The 17,495-nt window shown below is 37.1% G+C and overlaps 1 protein-coding gene across 1 annotated transcript in view; it reads right to left on the bottom strand.

Annotated features, from left to right (window-relative positions):
• Positions 1-11,285, bottom strand: part of pparaa (peroxisome proliferator-activated receptor alpha a) — a 45,647-nt gene extending 34,362 nt beyond the window's left edge. The window contains exons 1-2 of the mRNA XM_026209687.1: positions 10,847-11,285; positions 9,921-9,990 (exon numbers count right to left, since the gene is read on the bottom strand). The gene's annotated coding sequence lies outside the window, so the exon portion shown is untranslated. The remainder of the gene's footprint in view (positions 1-9,920; positions 9,991-10,846) is intronic.
• Positions 11,286-17,495: the final 6,210 nt, after the last annotated feature.

The raw sequence follows: 17,495 nt of genomic DNA, 5'->3' as shown, positions 1-17,495 counted from the left end.
GGCAACAGAAGGTGAGAGAAAGGAGAATAAGAGGAAAGAGGGTTCCTCTGCATGTTAGCTTGGTCCCTATTGACCTTTAAACCTTTGTGACTGGAACAAATGCAAATGGCGCTGACTTGCTCACACAAAATACTAAAGGGCTATTCATATGAGCCACTGCCTACAATGCAACATTGGCTTACCCATGGAGCAGCCCTTGCATGGAGCTGGGCCTTCAAACTCAATGTTAACAACAGTCAAATGAAAAACAAAACAGGTCTATGAGAGGTTCAGAGTTTTTTGCATTTATTTTTATCATGACTGTCATTTAAGAATTAGCTGACTGAATTAATACAAACTATCTCTGAAGAATTGTACTTTTTAAGACAAAAATTGCCATTTCTGCATCTCAAATGGAATTGCAAACTTTCTCAAACTCAAGCCAACAGTTGCGCCATCGTGTGTCGGGCTTGTCAGGGTGCTCAAACAAAGAACAATGTTTTATCTACACTTTTTTGAGGAAATCTACGATAAATTTTCTTATAGTTGACAGTAGGGCTGCACGATGTGTAGTTTAAGCATCGATATCGCGATGTACGAATCCACGATAGTCACATCGCAGGATGTGAGATGTAGCCTGTCGTAGTTGATCCATTATTCATTAACTGTATGGGCCAGAGAGAGCACGCGCACGCCTGCGAGAGAGAGAGAGAGAGAGAGAGCGCGAGAGAGAGAGAGAGCGAGAGAGCGAGCTCCGGCCGCACACTCAACGTCTTCAAACAACACGAGTGCTGTCTTGCTCTCTCTCCCTCGCGCATATTAATCAATTGACACGATGGTGTCGATTTTTAAATCATTTAAACTGAGAATGTAAGTGTGCTCACCCCATTTTTGTTTGTAAGAAAAAATTTGGTTAGATTTCATATCGCAATATATATCGCAGAAAAATAAAATATCGCAATGTCATTTTTTTTCCCCAATATCGTGCAGCCCTAGTTGACAGAATATTGCCATATCTTAGTTAACACATCTTTAAACATGTTTTGCTTATAGCTCTTTGAAATACTGAGATGGCCATTTCTAAATTTAGAAAAAGCAAGCCATGATATGACAAACGGAACTGCTTAAGGTTGACACAATGGTCACTTGAATGTGACAAGGGAGAATCTTTCCCAATAAAGAGCTGACTGGGGCTTGATTCCACCGGATGGGTAGATTCTTGTCAGCTCTTGTCAGGAGATGTCACAATCATCAGTGCTTTAAAGACAGAAATAGAAAGTTTCAGAATTGCACTACTACTGCAGAATCTGCATAAACATTTTATTACTCCACAAAAAAACAAGACTGTGCTCTTGAAAAAGAGAAAAACTATAAGCAAAGGAAGGATGATATGTAGGACAAATGCAGCTGTGACAAACAACACATCACTCATTTGTCATTATAACTAGTGGGAAGGTGGAAGATGATGCAAGGACAAGTTATTCAGGTCATATTATTTCAGTCAAATAAAAATCATATTAGTCATGGTCTGATGGTGAGCTTAGGTAAATCATTTTAAAACACCACTGGGCACAAGCACTTGCTGATAAAAAGATTTATGCCTGTGCAACTTGAGATTTATTACATGCCAAACAAAAAGTTTATGTAATAACATTTTATGCATGGCTATGATCTCTAACCATGAAATATCTCAAGGACACTGTCCTGCTTAAGCTGGATGATTTTATTACTATGTGAGATAATTTCACAAATTCTGACTCTCATGCAAACTAAACAGTCCTTATTTGGTCTTTGTCAGGGCAAATACTCAATTCGCTGCACTGTAAAAATTTTGATTTTAACAGTAAAAGACTATGAATGCTACATCAAAAACCTAGTTATTTTATGTAATTTTACAGTCAAATGCTGTTAAAGGGGAAAATTTATTTTGTATAATTTACAGTGAAAAAGTGTAAACTGACATTCCCAGAATTCAGAATTCTATCTTATGTCTAATATTGTTAAATACATTTTTATTGCAATATTTCAGTATCACCTGTTACCATGATGGTGTTCAGTATTTGTGCGAATGACACCTTATATACTAGTATTTACCTCCCCAGCTTGTGGAAGAGTTGCTTGTAATGAGCTTTGATTCATCATTTGTCTTTCTCATCACCACCTGTTTATGGTGGTTATCAGTGTATTACAATGTTATAAAACAGGTATTAGTACTATAGGTTGGTGTATTAACATTAACATTATATCAGTTAATGAAATGCAGTTTTTAACTATGAATTTAAGTCTGAAAACCTAAAAATGTTGCTACCATATTTTTTTATGTTAAAGATCTGGCAACCACAGATGCAGACATTTTACCGTATATGTTGCAGATTTTTATTTTATTTATTTTTTACAGTGTGTAGTTGGGAAGAAGTTTGAATGTTGCAATGGCTGAACTGGAAGCTTTTGCTATGATATGAAACTGTTATGACATTCTGATTCCATTAAACCGCACCTACGGAGAGCAGATGGAGTAGCTCACAGTCACACAGATTGGGTTCTTACGTTACAGCTGGACAGAGCAGAACAGAACAAATCCATTTTTCAAAGTTGAAATATTTTTTTACTTGACAAACTTGTCTTGTCTTAAAAACATGGTGCTCATGGTGCAAGATGTTGAAAAACAGTGTGATATGGCAAATTAACCAAAACAGTTGTCCAACTGCGTGTGTTAATATATATATATATATATATATATATATATATATATATATATATATATATACAGTATGTGTGTGTGGGTGTGTGTGTGACGCTGGACCACAAAAATAAGGGTACATTTTTCAAAATTTTGATTTATCATCATCAATAAATAAGCTTTGCGATGATGTATGGTTTGTTACGATCAAACAATATTTGGTGAGATACAACTATTTTACTATTGTCCAAATACAGTTCTTAGCAATGCTAATATTACTAATCAAAAATCAGGTTTTGATATATTTACAGTAGGGAATTTACAAAATATCTTCATGGAAAATGATCTTTACTTAATATCCTAATGATTTTTGGCATAAAAGGTATATATTATATACACAGTGTTTACCATACATTGATTTATTTGTGGCAATTAATTTATACATTTATGAGCAGAGCACTGCTTTGTTTACAGCTGTTACCGGGGAAACCGCCTGCAACACCTAAAGCGCCTCCTGCTGCCAGAGAATGAATGTGCTTTCTCAATAAGTCTATCTGCATGAAATATATATGCATCTATTAAAAGATTAAAATGTAATGTATTTGAATTAGTCTTAACTAATTCAATTATTCAATAATTCAATAATTAACTAACTTGATGGCTTTTTTCCAGCAAATATTGATAAATGCCATTATTTCAGTTAATTATTTAAATAACTATATAAATGCATGTACATTATGTCATTACTTTCATGTATTTATTATGCAGCTACCTAAGAAATAAATAATTAATGGACATGAAATATTGATTTGAGTTTAAATAATTTCATTATGTGAGAACAAAGAGACTGTAAAAAAAAAATGACACATGAAGCTTGCACTTTTATGCTGTAAAGTGGCTGGATGTGTCAATTATACAGTTTAGTGGTCATTATCCAAAAAACTAAATCATGATTGAAGTATTCCTAAATGTATGTCTGTTCGTCACTATTTACCCTGCAAAACTCTGCAAAAACAGTTTCAAGCTGGTCATGTTTTTGCCACAAGTTACTTCTGCACACACACAAAAAAAAAATATAATAATAATTAACATAAATACATAAAAAACCCTGCTTTTTCTTTAAGCTTGTGTAAGTGTGATATACTTAGGGTATATAGACCAGGAACATTTCTGCAAAAATGGCATTAAGTACTAACAGAGGGAGCATCAGAACATGCGAGAAAACATCTGGATGACACCTGTAAACGGCACATGACCTGAGAGTACATCCACGCTGCAGGAGACCAGGAAATGTGTATAATGTGTGAAAGAGAGCGTGAGATGATTGAGTGATAAAGACAGTGCATCTTCATATAAACCAGCTGTTTCAAGTAAGCTCCTCCTCTCTCTTTTGCTCCACTGCACAATACATGCACCGAGTATGTTGAAACATGTGACGTAATACTTATCTGATAGCTTGCAAAGTTTGGGAGCATTGAGTCTTGAGTAAATACAATAATTTGGGAGATACTGGCATGTTTTGCAAAAGTGAAAGATCAGAAAGACAGAATGTTTTCGCTCACATCATGCTAATTTCAAGCACTTCCGAAATCCATGTAAAAACCAACATGTCAACCTACACAGTCATGAACAGAAGAGTGAGAGAAAGACAGTCGCAAACAAGCCAGAAAACCAACCCTGCAGATCAGACAACAACCTCACCACTAAGATAAATCATGTTTGATCAGTGTGGTTATGAACACTGGCACGCTGAAGCGATCATTTTCAGACAATCTGGATACTGTGAACCTTTCATCCTAAATCTGCCTCTAATTTCAGTCAAACTGATGCAATGGGAGACTAACAGGTCAATCCTCATCATTTTTCTGCTCTGGCCACCCTAGAAATAAGCTCTGAAAGACGTGCCCTAGATCTGAACAACCCCACCGTCTGATGAAAGATTTGATCTGCGTATGATGTCCCGAACATGTAATCGAGTATCAGAACATTTAGAATTATGCAATACGTATCATGAAGATTTTAATTAGGAAAGGACATGTCTAGAGTACCTGATATCTTCTTACTCCACTAAACGATCAACATGAAACGTTCACAGAGGATGAATAGAGAGGCCTCCCACACAGAATCCACATTTCAAAGAGACCACACAAACACTGCAAGCCTGCAGACTGCATTTAAAATGACGAATAAAGCGACATCATTAAATGTTGTGATATAATTATTATTGTAAAAGAAGCTTTAGAACATTTAAGTACCTGAAATATTTGTATATCCAGAATATTTCCAATGCAACAAACAATTAGGTAAAATATGATTTTTTTTTTTATTTTTCCTTCACAAAACTGGCTTGCTGTGGCATGGAATGGCACTGCAAATATGTGTCGATGGTCACTTAAGTTTCTTAAAATGTTTCTCACCTGCGTAGTCCTGCGGCACGCATATTTGTCAGTGTCGTCCAAAGCCCCTGAAACCAGTGAAAAACAAATAACAGCCAAAGAGCATTCTCTAAAACTCAATGGAGAGCACAAGCACTTTCATTTATCTCAATAACTGTCCATAGGCTCATCTGTGCTGTGAATATTCATCCAAAATGATCGTGAACAGCGCAGCATTTTCATGGGTCCCGACCTAGCTCAGTTGAGCCTGGAATGTAAAACCGAATCAAAGGAAGCAGAAAAGAACCCTGCAGGGCATTGTTTCATTTGCTCACAGGATTCATTAAGTCATTTTTGACTCAGGATCTCAGCTTCTGCTCACTGTAAGGCCAAAAAATAGATGTTTTCTTGGCAGGAGCAAAAAAAAACTAAGTTCAGCCAAAATGGACAATACAGCAGTATAAGGAGCTAAAACACATGCCAGATTGCAGAAGGGCGATTCAGAGCTGAGGCCCTGGCTTTCTTCCCCTCTCTAGAACCACTGCTCGACAATAAGGACTGCCCGATGGCCTGGGGCCAGCGTGAAAGATGTTTGGGACAGTAGACATATTTGTCACTTGCCCGATCGGTCCACTACAGCATTGTCACGACATTTTATCATTTGCATGTGTATTTAAGACTTGTTAATTAAAAAATTCTAGCGAGTAAAAAGCATTTTGGTGCAAAAGACAACTCCTTTGAGTACTCGCCTGAATGGGCTAATACATACAAAAGTATGTCAAAATACCTGTTCTGGCAAGTAACTGTGTAGCTTTAACAATGATTAATCTATGTTGAACCTATACACTGGAGTACAGATGTACCGATCTACTGGACATTAATCTTCTGTTCCGTGCTTGCACACAAACTGCACTGTAATCTTTTTCCAAATGGACATTTGTGTGGAAATATTACAGTATTAATATACTTAGTCTGTAAACGGCCATTAACCGAGGCCAGAGATGCTGAAGACGGGAACAAAAAAGAGAAAATACTGTAGCAGGCGCAAAAAAATATGGAATTTTATTTTTGTGCTATGGGCCTTTATTTCATTGTGTTATTACTTGTAATTTGTTAATTTGTTCTTATTTATTGGCTGTCACTTGTCTTGTCTTGTTTAAACTTTATATTTAGGCCATCCTTAAAAATATTCGTTTGCCGTAACCCAACCGACCCTGTCAATTTAGGACCGACTCAATTATATTTATTTTTTTGCTTTTAGTCCGACCGATCTTGCTCGACACCGCTTTAACTTAGCATGAAGTTCTGGAAAAACTGTGCCCAGATCTTTTCCCATCCCTTCTCCCGTCTAGTCTAAAACTTCGAAAATCTATTGCACAAATTGACTGGACCAACCAACACAAGTTTCGAAAACAAAAATAGCAAACTGATTTTTATGGCCTCCTCATGGAGCGCGTCCATTTATTTTTTTTAACATGCGTCACACGGCAACTGCAGCTTCGGACACACGCATAACAGCAGATACTACTTCTGCACAGTGTTTCTCTTTTTACAACAGAAATGTGAATTCTGCCGGTATTCAGACAGTCTCAAGCATACAGATACAGATTCGGGCTAGAATCGCCGTATGCGATTTTTTTGTTATTGTTGACATTTCTAATCGAGAACACAGCCATGTTGGAGCCTGCAGTAAATTTTCTGCATTATGGCAGTCCACTCTTCTTATTGTTTTTAGAGAATGTTGCACTTCTGTTAGTCATTGTGCACGTAACTTCACGCCAATAAATCATCAGAAATATTGGTCTTTACCAATATATTGAATCTTTACATTCGTCCTGCCTGTTGTGCATCTAGACATGCAAAATGCATTACAATCGATTCAATGAACACTTGTCATTCAAATCAAACACCATTTTTTTCAAAGTGACAACCCAAGAAAGCAAAGTAACCGGTCTCTCATTTGTAGGTTGCATTGACACCTAGCGGTGGATGCAAGTAAAACAGTACCCAATTTTTTTTCTTCTCACCTGAAATTCATGCAATAAACATGTTTTTGACAAAGATTTCAATTTGTTTGTGGTCTATATAGCCTGCATCAAAATGAGGTTTGCGATGATGCGCCCGAAGGCACGGGTTGAAGACCCAGTCAGTGACGTCACGATATGCTAATTTGTTTAAATCCATACCGACATCATCACCATCACCAAAATTTTACTTTTTTTTTTTTTTTACATTGAAACTTGAAAAAAAATATAGGCCTTCCTACCGACCATTTAAAAAAAATGACTGTTACTGCAAGCCAAAATATTTTTAAGGATAGCCTTATGTTTCTTTTTGGCTAGTGATTCTTGCTGTGGTATCGAAATTGAAATAGAGAAAAGTCAAATTTAATTGGTATCTGAAATATTGGTGTCATATAAGCTGATTTATACTACAAGATAACCCATCAAAAACAATGAACGTAACGATTTTATTTTTTGTGGCAGGACCAGTGAAAATGCTGCAGGGCAAGACCGGGCCAGTAGAAAAAAAACTTAAGCGTTGATCCCTGAGAATGATCCACAGTGGAAAGAAAAGCCTTCTCCCTGTCCTCAAATGAACTCAAACATGAGCTTCCTGTTAGACCCTGGGAGGAAACACCCAGCACAGCAACCTCACAGTAACAGAGGAAGGCCTTCACTGCCGAATTCTTCTCTGCCTGCGAAATTAGGTCAAGCACTTAAGAGCTCCTCGCTTATACTCACAAGTTCACTCTCTAAAACGAAAGCGCACACACGCCGACATACATAAATCACATGCACGACCTAAGTTCCCTCGTGCACACGCATTCATAAGATGCATCACCTGATGTCTCCCTGCATGACAGGTAAAACACACAACCCTGTGACTACAGAATGTGTGTCAGTCTGACTCTCCTCTGCTGCACTCTGAATCTAAAAGGCTTATGCATGTCCCCCTGTGCTCTACAATGTTCCCAACTCCTGTCGGGCACGCATTGCTCTAACGGCTCTTTCTCACATCTGTGCAACCTTTTAGTGCCAGCTTCAGACAGGCTACAAGCTAAAAGCTCAGGACACGCCCCTGACCTCAGCTGACACTACAGGCCACTCAAATCATCCAGCCACACAAAAGCGAGGATTGATTGTATGAATGTGTCATGTTAGACAAGGCGCCTCCCCCTCCCTGTGGTGACTGCATTTAAAATTTCAAATGATGTATGCTTTTTTCGTAGGGTTAGCTGAGGTAAACCGGCTTGGATGTGGGCCAGCGAAGAGAGAGATGAATTTATGACTCTGTCAGCGCAAAGAGCGCGTAGGATTGTTCGCCTCTTTGTAATCTCGAAGGGCTCAGTTGGCTTTGCTCAATTATCTGGCGATTTTCAAACCATTTTAGCAAAAGATGGCGGTAACGAGCCGTCATCATTATCAAATCATTTCGAAAGGCCAAGCGAAATGCTCAGATTACAGTACCGAGTCCAGGTCATGTTGACACATTACATGTTTGGCCTTCTGTCTCTGCTGAAATGCAGCAGGGGAAGAAGGGGGAAAGCGCACTGAAAAACTTTAGGCCGAGCACAAAAGCACAGAAGCGATGAAGAAAAAAAGTCTGAGAGAAAAAGAATATGACAATACCATACGCCAAATTTCTGTCATCTGTTGCAAAGAGTTTGGGGAGACATTCCTGTGGGATTGACAGTTTGGCGTGGCTTTAGCACTAGGGGCCAGTCATGGAAAGACACTTCCAGCATCCACACACACTTTACGAACTCAGCAAGACCTAGGGAATGCGATCTAGCCTTGGTCCTGCGCTCTCTGCATCGGTCTGGCCTGAGCCTTCCTGCCTAGGGTTACGTAGCTCGGTCTGTGTTCAATGGTGGTTTGCTTATTTCCCCGACAAGAGATGTAAATGAAAAGATATTTTTGGCAAGACAAATCAAGTGCTGAGTGACAACATTAAGACAAATGGAAACAGATTTCCAAAATGACCGTTTTTTCTTTTTCTTTTCGTTTTAAAGTCCTGAGATCATCTGCATTCTAAATGTCTGCTCCTATTTTAGAAGGTATAAAATAAGAAAAATGATTGAGGGAAAAATATACAGAAAAATATACAGGCCCTTCAAAATAATGCATGGCTTTGTTTACAGTGCGTGTTGGGTCACATTAAGAGACATCCATATATAAAACATCTGACTGGAGGTTTCATGTAAAACCTCAAAAATACCTAAAACATCCCCATACTTTTTTCTGTGTATGTTTAGAGACTACTTCTATTTATTCAAAACGCAATAGAGCAACGATAAGGACAACTTATGCTACATCTGAATTTCTCTAATGCCCTTGGCCTGCCAAAATGATCACTGACAACATATTCAAAACACACGTTTTACAAAAGGAGAAATTAATCTGCCGACGACAAAATTGCTTTTAAAATATATTTAAAGTTGCTTATGTTCCATTTGAGTAAAAAAAAGTTCTAAAAAACAGTTTTTGCTTATTTCAGTTAAGTAACTCATTCACAGAAGAAAATCCGAGGATAAGAAGGCCATTTTAGCCTAGGTTGGTAATCGCACAGTCAGCATAACAAATCTCAAAGGATGTTGGTTAACATGTTATAGCATGTATGTGTAGCACACGAAACTGTCAACAACCAGAAGTAAAGCCTCACAGATACATAATGAGATGCACAAATCCATGCACTTTTAAATATCTATTTACAATTAAATACATTGTCTGATGTACGGGTACAAAAAAATACAATGATAACGGCAATCTCAATTTTTAAGCATATAACAGCAGATTATTATGGCATTTCTATTATTTAGTTGCTCAATCTGAAAAAAAAAAACAATACAAATAAAATATGTATATTTAAAGACAAAATCGTACCAGATAAAAGGTGTACGTGCATTCCATCTCTGGGCTGTGTCCAAAAAGATTTTCGCCATTTCAAGCAGCACTGCAACACACAGACACACACACACAGTCTAATATTTCCAAATAAGCTCTATTCTCACTGGTTGTAAAAAAAAAAAAAAAAAAAAAAAAGAGAAACAAAACCTGGTTAAATAACTGGCATGTATTTTGATTAACTGCATTATCATCAACTCTTAAAGGTGCATATTGTCTTAGGACTTGTTTATGCATGATATAAGTCAAGGAAGCCACCTAAGATATTAAAGCACACATTTTCAGTACAAAGGGATCAAAAACTATTTTATTTTAATAATAATCATATCAGTTGAGATTCATTTATAAATTATTTTTAACCATGTTGCATGACACTCTGTCCACAACCACAGTTCAGCTTGATACACTGTAGACGGGATGAAATAGGTTGCAAAAAATAAAAAAGAATTGGCAGAGATATTTGAGTGAGAATTTATGAAATACATACTCGATTTATTTTTCTTTTAAATGAAAAGACCTGATTAGTCTCATTGTGCCTTCAATAAAAGAGAAGAATTTAGAGAGCAGCACGATCGATTATTTGAAAAGCATGAACCAAAACGTCTGGCCATGAGAAACTGACCTCTTTTCTATCTCTGATGTGTCTATAACTCCTTTATTCTCCTCGACATGCACCAACAAAATGAGCTATTCCTCGTTTAATTCATTCGAGTGAGTGCTAGACACATATTTTACATCTGATGCCTGGAAAATAAGCTGTGAAAACTAGGCTACAGTTCAATAATTCCCCATATTCAGTCTTTGTATGATGGGCGCGTGCAATTTCAAGCAAAACACCGTAATAAGAACAATACAGAAAAATAGACTTAACGGGACCCACTGAAATATGATAACGGCAAACTTACATTATTTACGTCCGCGTTTCATCCGCTTCTTAGCATCATCTGGATCATTCGTGCTCCTTTAGTTGTCGTTAGAAACGAGCAACAGCAAAACAAACAAACAAAGGAAACCTGACGGGAGCCGTTGGGTAAAACCATGACGACCGGTTTTATTTTTCAAGTTCAGGCTGAAATTCTTGAACGAGTAACGTTAACCCACGACCGTTCAAGCAGTATGTCCGCCAGCAAACTATCACAACCTTCTGATCCACACAAAAACATGACGACACACTACGTCTTTTAAAGGTAGTTTTTTTTGTGTGTGTGTGTAATGGTCAAGAGGAGCTGTTCATCCTCGCGACAGCCACACCAGACCGGACCAACTGCCTCGCGCTACCGTGAACTAACGTTAGATCACACAAGTTCAACTGAGGTGATTCACACACACGCGCACACGAGCGCGAGCAGCGACCGTTACACAAGAGACAGACAGCAGCCGCTGACCTAATATCAGATCTAAATAACACAGTTTACTCTTATTCACATTGGATATACAACGGTGGTGGCTGTGGACCTTTTTTCTTTTAATTCGTGGGCCCGTCGTGCTCGACCCGCTCGGCAGATTTACCTCAGAGACTAAACAGCTCGACGAATATGCAGTCTGAGGTAACGTTAACGTTAAAAAGTTTCGATTTGAGAAGGCTGTTGTGGTTGATCTAAGATTTAAAAAAAAACGCCGTAGGTAAATATAATTACAAAAAAATAAAATTGTGGGTTAAGATTTATTTATTTATTTATTTTTAAATAAGGAAGAGGGTGTTAGGAATTATATTTGCTCATTTGCTGATCTCTGAAGTAAATAAGACATGCTACCTGTTGCCTTGCCGATTTATGTAGTAATAATAGCACATTTTACAAATCATTTAGTATAAATGTCTACATATTAAATATTTAAAGGCGTTTAACCATTCTATAAAGATTTTCATAAAAGTTTGTAGATGTCCAGGGTCTTGTAAGCCGTCGCTTAACCCATTTAGTTTGAGCAAGTATTTTAATTCCTGGATAGTAACGTTACCATTATTTAAACTTTATAGCTTTTCTAAAAGGAAATAAATACATAAAATAAAGAAAGAAGGAAAAAATAAACAGCTAGTAAAAGTATATCCCTGGTCATAAGTGTAAGTTAAACAGTTCCTCTAAAGAGACCGAACAGAGTGTAAAGAAGAAGAAAAAAAAAGAGGATTATTTATTTATTTTACTTTTACTTCGTTTCATTTAATGTGACAATACTTCAAAACACAAAATTTACAATTGTATAATATGAAGCAGTCAGTTACTTATTCAAAATGTGACTACTGGCACATTTATCATCATGATTTATATGAGACATTTATAGGAGAATAATAGATCGTTTAAATATTATATGTATCAATTATGGTATTTCTGTAATGGTATTAACGTTTTATGGGGCCTTGGCATAATCTTTCAGAAAGGCAAATTGGCATTAAACCGCTTCGGTCATGTATTTACACCAACAATATTAAAATGCACTTTCATTTTTTTATAGTTGACAATAAAACTTTGTAGTCACAAACAGGGGATTAAATTGGTTAAATGAGAAGGACTTCAGGCTATCATGTGATATGATGTTAAACCTGTGTACGTGTGTGTGTGTGTGTGCCATCAAAGGCATTTTGAAGGGCATTTTCATCAGGTTTTGGCTAACAGTGTGTGATGTGACTCATGCATTCATTCATCGAAGACTTACTAATATGCAATATTAATATTAAGAATTTCCTTCTGGATGTTCAGTACAGACATGGTTAATGTTTTAAATGTTTTAACAGAAACAACAACAAAACTTGACTAACTTACAATACTGTAAACTCTGTTAAGGAAATAAAAGTTTAGATTAAAATTCAATCAAAATTCTAATATACCCCTATTATTGGCTCTCAGAGACCATTGGTGTGATTTCCCCCCCTGCTTCAGGGCTCACTTAGGTCAAGTCTGTTGAATTTGTGGTTTATAGTCAGGAATTACAATTTCACAAATGTATTTCTAAATGCAATACCTACTCATAAAAAAAAATATTTTACAAAGCCACTTAAAACAAACAGAGTTCTGTTTTATCTGCCAGGTACAGATAGAAGTTTTATTGGAAACAAGGCAAGATTTCTCCAATAAAATGTGCAGAAAATAAAATAAAATAATATATATATATATATATATATATATATATATATATATATATGTATATATATAAAAAGACAGAAAATTTTATTAAAAAAGAAAAATAAGCTTTGATTACACGTTTGTTTAGTTATAATTCCTTTTTTTTTAAATGTAGGTAAAAAAAAAAAAGGATAGGGCTGACATAATTTAATAAATAAATAACTCACATCAGTGCATCTTTTTGACACTTAAGTAAAATATTACTTCTCATAAAGGATGCTGTTGACAGGTATAATGCCTTAAGGTGCATTTCAGAACTAATTCCACCTCGGGACTCAAAAACCAGATTACTTTCTCTATAAATACTGAAGTCATTCCTTCGTCACTCTGCCGATGGTTTCGAAGTAGAGGAACACACTCCATGAACCCACAGGTTCATCCATACAGACGCAGCTAATCAGATTAAAGGGTCGAATTGTGTCCTATGTGTGAACGCGCGTGTGTTTATGTCCTACACAAAGCGGCCTCATGGGAATTAACATGAGATGGTGGCCAGCAGATTATAACCAAAGGGTTGTTGAGTTCACATGACATCACATGCTTACATGAAACTTATTCTCGTCTTCAGCATTACATGCCAATCATATTAAATAAATAAATATATGCAAGAAAAAAAGGGTAGACGTTAATGCCAACAAGTGCTCTAAATCTGTACACCGGAAAGTCAAGGAGAGATGTGATTATATGACACACAGTTTGCACACACTTTTAAGGCTTTGTGCCAATTAGAGATTGCCTCCTCAAGCAGTCAGTTACCTTGAAAATAGTTGGTAAGAATGCATTTAGGTCAAACCATTCGAAATGAATCCACTTGTATTTATAAGACTATTTATAAAACTCAAGTTCTCACGCCGAATAGAGTCATCATTTAACAAACTGCATGTGATTCCCTGACGCATGTCAATCACAGGGAAACACAGCGAGAGGCCCACTCTTGGAGCCCGCTGATGTAGAGACGTCACTCCTGCAGTGCACCGGCTGCACCTTTTGTCTTTCAGCTAATCACAAATTCAGACCAGGCATCACTTGCATACTAAACAACCCCAAATGCTTCGGTCATACACAAGTCAGCTTAAGAGAAGTCTGATGCTAATTCCTTTTTTTGTGCCCCTTACTGAAATGTGGCACTAGATAGAACAATAAAACTAAAGGCGGCGTTTAATGCAGAACTTTCTCCATGGCTCACACCGCCAGCGCGTGAGCGTGTATGAGTGCACAGAGCATTGAGCCCTGGGCTGTGCTAATTTGCAATCAGACACTCTCTTTGAGTTCGGTCTCTATGCCCCCAGACAGTGTAAATGGCAGCTGAGACAAAGCTCCCATTCTCTCCGCGCAGGCCCTCATAGTTTTATTTCAGGCCAGTGCTCTCAGGGCATTCTGGGAAAGCCAAGAGATGGCAGTGGCAAAGGGGGCGGGACAGAGAGCGAGAGAGAAAGGCACGCTGCAGGACAACACCCACAACACTTGCACTCTGCCAGTGTCTCGCCGTTACGAGAACAAACATCAATTTCATTTCATATTTCCACAACTATATCACGATTATTATATCTATCTATCTTAAACTGTTTATGTATATATATATATATATATATATATATATATATATATATATATATATATATATATATATATAGCTGTCTATTTATTATGGTTATAGTGCAATGATGATGCCACTGCTTTGTATACTAACTCTTTCTTTCTATGACTTTTTCTGTTTTCTTATGTATCTAATGTACCTAATATACCTTTGTATCTATGTTGCATCTCTATAGGGTCAGTAAGATAAAAAAATAAAAAAATCAATAAAAAAAAATCTTGAATCACTCTTTCTATAGTTGTTGAATTTTTGTTTTATCTGTCGACTGCATCTGTGTTTTGTTTTTTTGTTTTTTTTTGGTCTTTAAAAGGGTCAGTACGTTTAGTTTTTTTAATTTTTTTTCATTCTGCATGGATTCATTAAATTCATAAAAAGTGGTAGTTAATAATATTGATTTATATTTCAAATAAATAAGAGAATCCTGAAAAAAAAAAATTGGTTCAGTTTACACAAAATTATTTCAACATCAAAAATAATAAGAAATGATCCTTATTTAATCAGCACATCAGCATAGTGTGATTTCTGAAGGATCATGTGACACTGAAGACTGAAGTCATGGCTACTGAATATTCAGATTTTTCATGAAAAAACATAACAATGTTTCATAATATTACAGTTTTTATGATCAGATAATTGCAGTCTTGGTGAGCATGAGAGACAAAAATAAAATCTTACCAAACCCAAACTTTTGAATACTTGTGTATATATAGAGTACTAAATTGTTTGCGGAGTCATTGGTTTTGGAACAAAAACACATGTCTGGGGTTTCAGTAACACAGATCTATTATATGAGATACCTTTACTTTGTTTTCAAGAGCCAAAACAATGCCTGTCACAGTCCCACAACCCAAGGCTACAAGTGAATGATTACCGAGAAATGAGCCATGTCCTCAGACAAGGGGTCACAGTCTCGAGGCAACAAGAGAACGATAAAACCCAGAGCACACCTATGACTTTATTACAAAACCAGATAACATCCATGACACATTCACAATGCTGACACCTATTTCTTCACAGTAAAGTGAAAATGTGAATATTTGCTCTGCATGGCCTCTTTGTCCGAGGTGAAGTGAAAAACACTGAGCCCATTAAAGAGCCGGACAGCTGTGTATCACTTTACATTAAGAGTGATTTCTTCTGGTGCTGGCGCTTTGATATGCTGTCAGTTCAGCTCTTAAAAGGTATGAAATCATTCAGTCTCTCTTTGACTTCACAAGCTGTCCAGAGAGGTTTCTTTTACATCTGCTTATTCTACAATCAAGCAATATGATCACAAGACACAGTTAACAAATGAGTTCATGTTTGCATCATCTTGGTCTCATTCCCAGCAACAGATTAACCTTAGTCCTATACGAAACTGCATTCTCCATAGAAAAATCATTTTTATTCTGAGATTCGGCTTATTCTGTGCCTGGAAAATCACACATTTATGACATATATCAGTGATTCTGTGAACTCTGAGGCTCAGAAAGCTAGGCATTTCTCCTTTTGCAGGATTTATTTACATGTATAGGTTCCAACAATCAGCCTGACTGCTGGTCTTCAGTTCCAATATTAATAATATACTATTCTCAGAATGAAAGAAATATACTACATACTTTTTTGCCAGGCAAATCACTTCGAATTCTTAAATGGGAGGAGCCGAGAAAGGTCAGTTAGAAAAAGGTGATCTTATTGGCGTAACTGGCACACAATATGGTGTGATCGAAAGTACTTTGACCTTGGTGTGACCCTGCCTAAAGCCTAACGCTGGCATCGGTGAAGTTACTGTGTGTGCTGCCCCGTCTCTCTCTGGCTCCACATGACGACAAACAGCTATTGTCACTGCATACCGCAAGAACAATTGACTTCTTATGCCTCTCACAGAGAGTCAGAAGACAGAGGCAAAAGTTTAACATAGCAAGCACAATTAAATCAGAAACCTTTCGCTCAGTGGCCCGTTATAGTGAGACAGGGCTTTGTGTAAGGTGACTGGTGGTGGTGGCAGGGTACTGAAAAAATTTGTGTCAATTGGAGACCCTGAACGCCTGAAAACCATGGAAGTCAGCAACCAAAATAGAATTTAAATCTCACCATGTTTTGGATGCTGGTGTCTCCATCAATATTTTTTTTTTTTGCCCTCCAGCTCCAAATCAGCATAAACCAGCTTGGACCAGCATGGAAATGAATGTCCAAGTTGGTCTTTTCAACAGGAACGACTGAAAATGTTTACTACAGACCAGAGAATTGAGTGCACTTTGCTATTGCTCCTCCCCATACACTCTCTCACACACTGCATGACATCACCACACATCTGTTGTCCCAACAGGGATTCATCACATAGGCACCAAAACGACAATCCTATCTTTTTTACTCATCTTACAGTCTTTCCATCCCTCTCTCTCATTCTCTGCACTGACCTGTGGCTTTTTTTCTACCTCATCCTGCATTCACAAGCACGCGCATTGTGGAATTGGGAAAGAACTTTCATTAGAAGTCAATTAGCCATTTAAGAGACCCTTCAATCCACCCGTGTGATTACACACAGACCCCATCAACCAGGTCAGCACTAATACAGCAAGGCTGTTGTTTAAAAAAAAAAAAAAAAGGCATAAAAGATTGTCTCACTGGAAAATGCCAGTGCTCAGTGTCTTTTTTTCCAGAACTCGTTCTTTCCAAAGAATTTTACTTATCTCACATATTTCTTTCTTTCTTTTGTTTTGTTTTGTGAATAATAACATCCGGTCTAGATAAATCCTGAGGTGAAACTTATATTTCCCTTTGACCCTCAAACCAGAGGTCCCTGTAATTTTTTAGGTATTACATTTACTGTATATGCATCACTACCACAAAATAGTTTGC

The sequence above is a fragment of the Carassius auratus genome, chromosome 29 (genome assembly GCF_003368295.1).
Source record: "Carassius auratus strain Wakin chromosome 29, ASM336829v1, whole genome shotgun sequence".
NCBI classification, from domain to species: Eukaryota; Metazoa; Chordata; class Actinopteri; order Cypriniformes; family Cyprinidae; genus Carassius; species Carassius auratus.
This window is presented reverse-complemented; position numbering and strand designations above follow the sequence as displayed.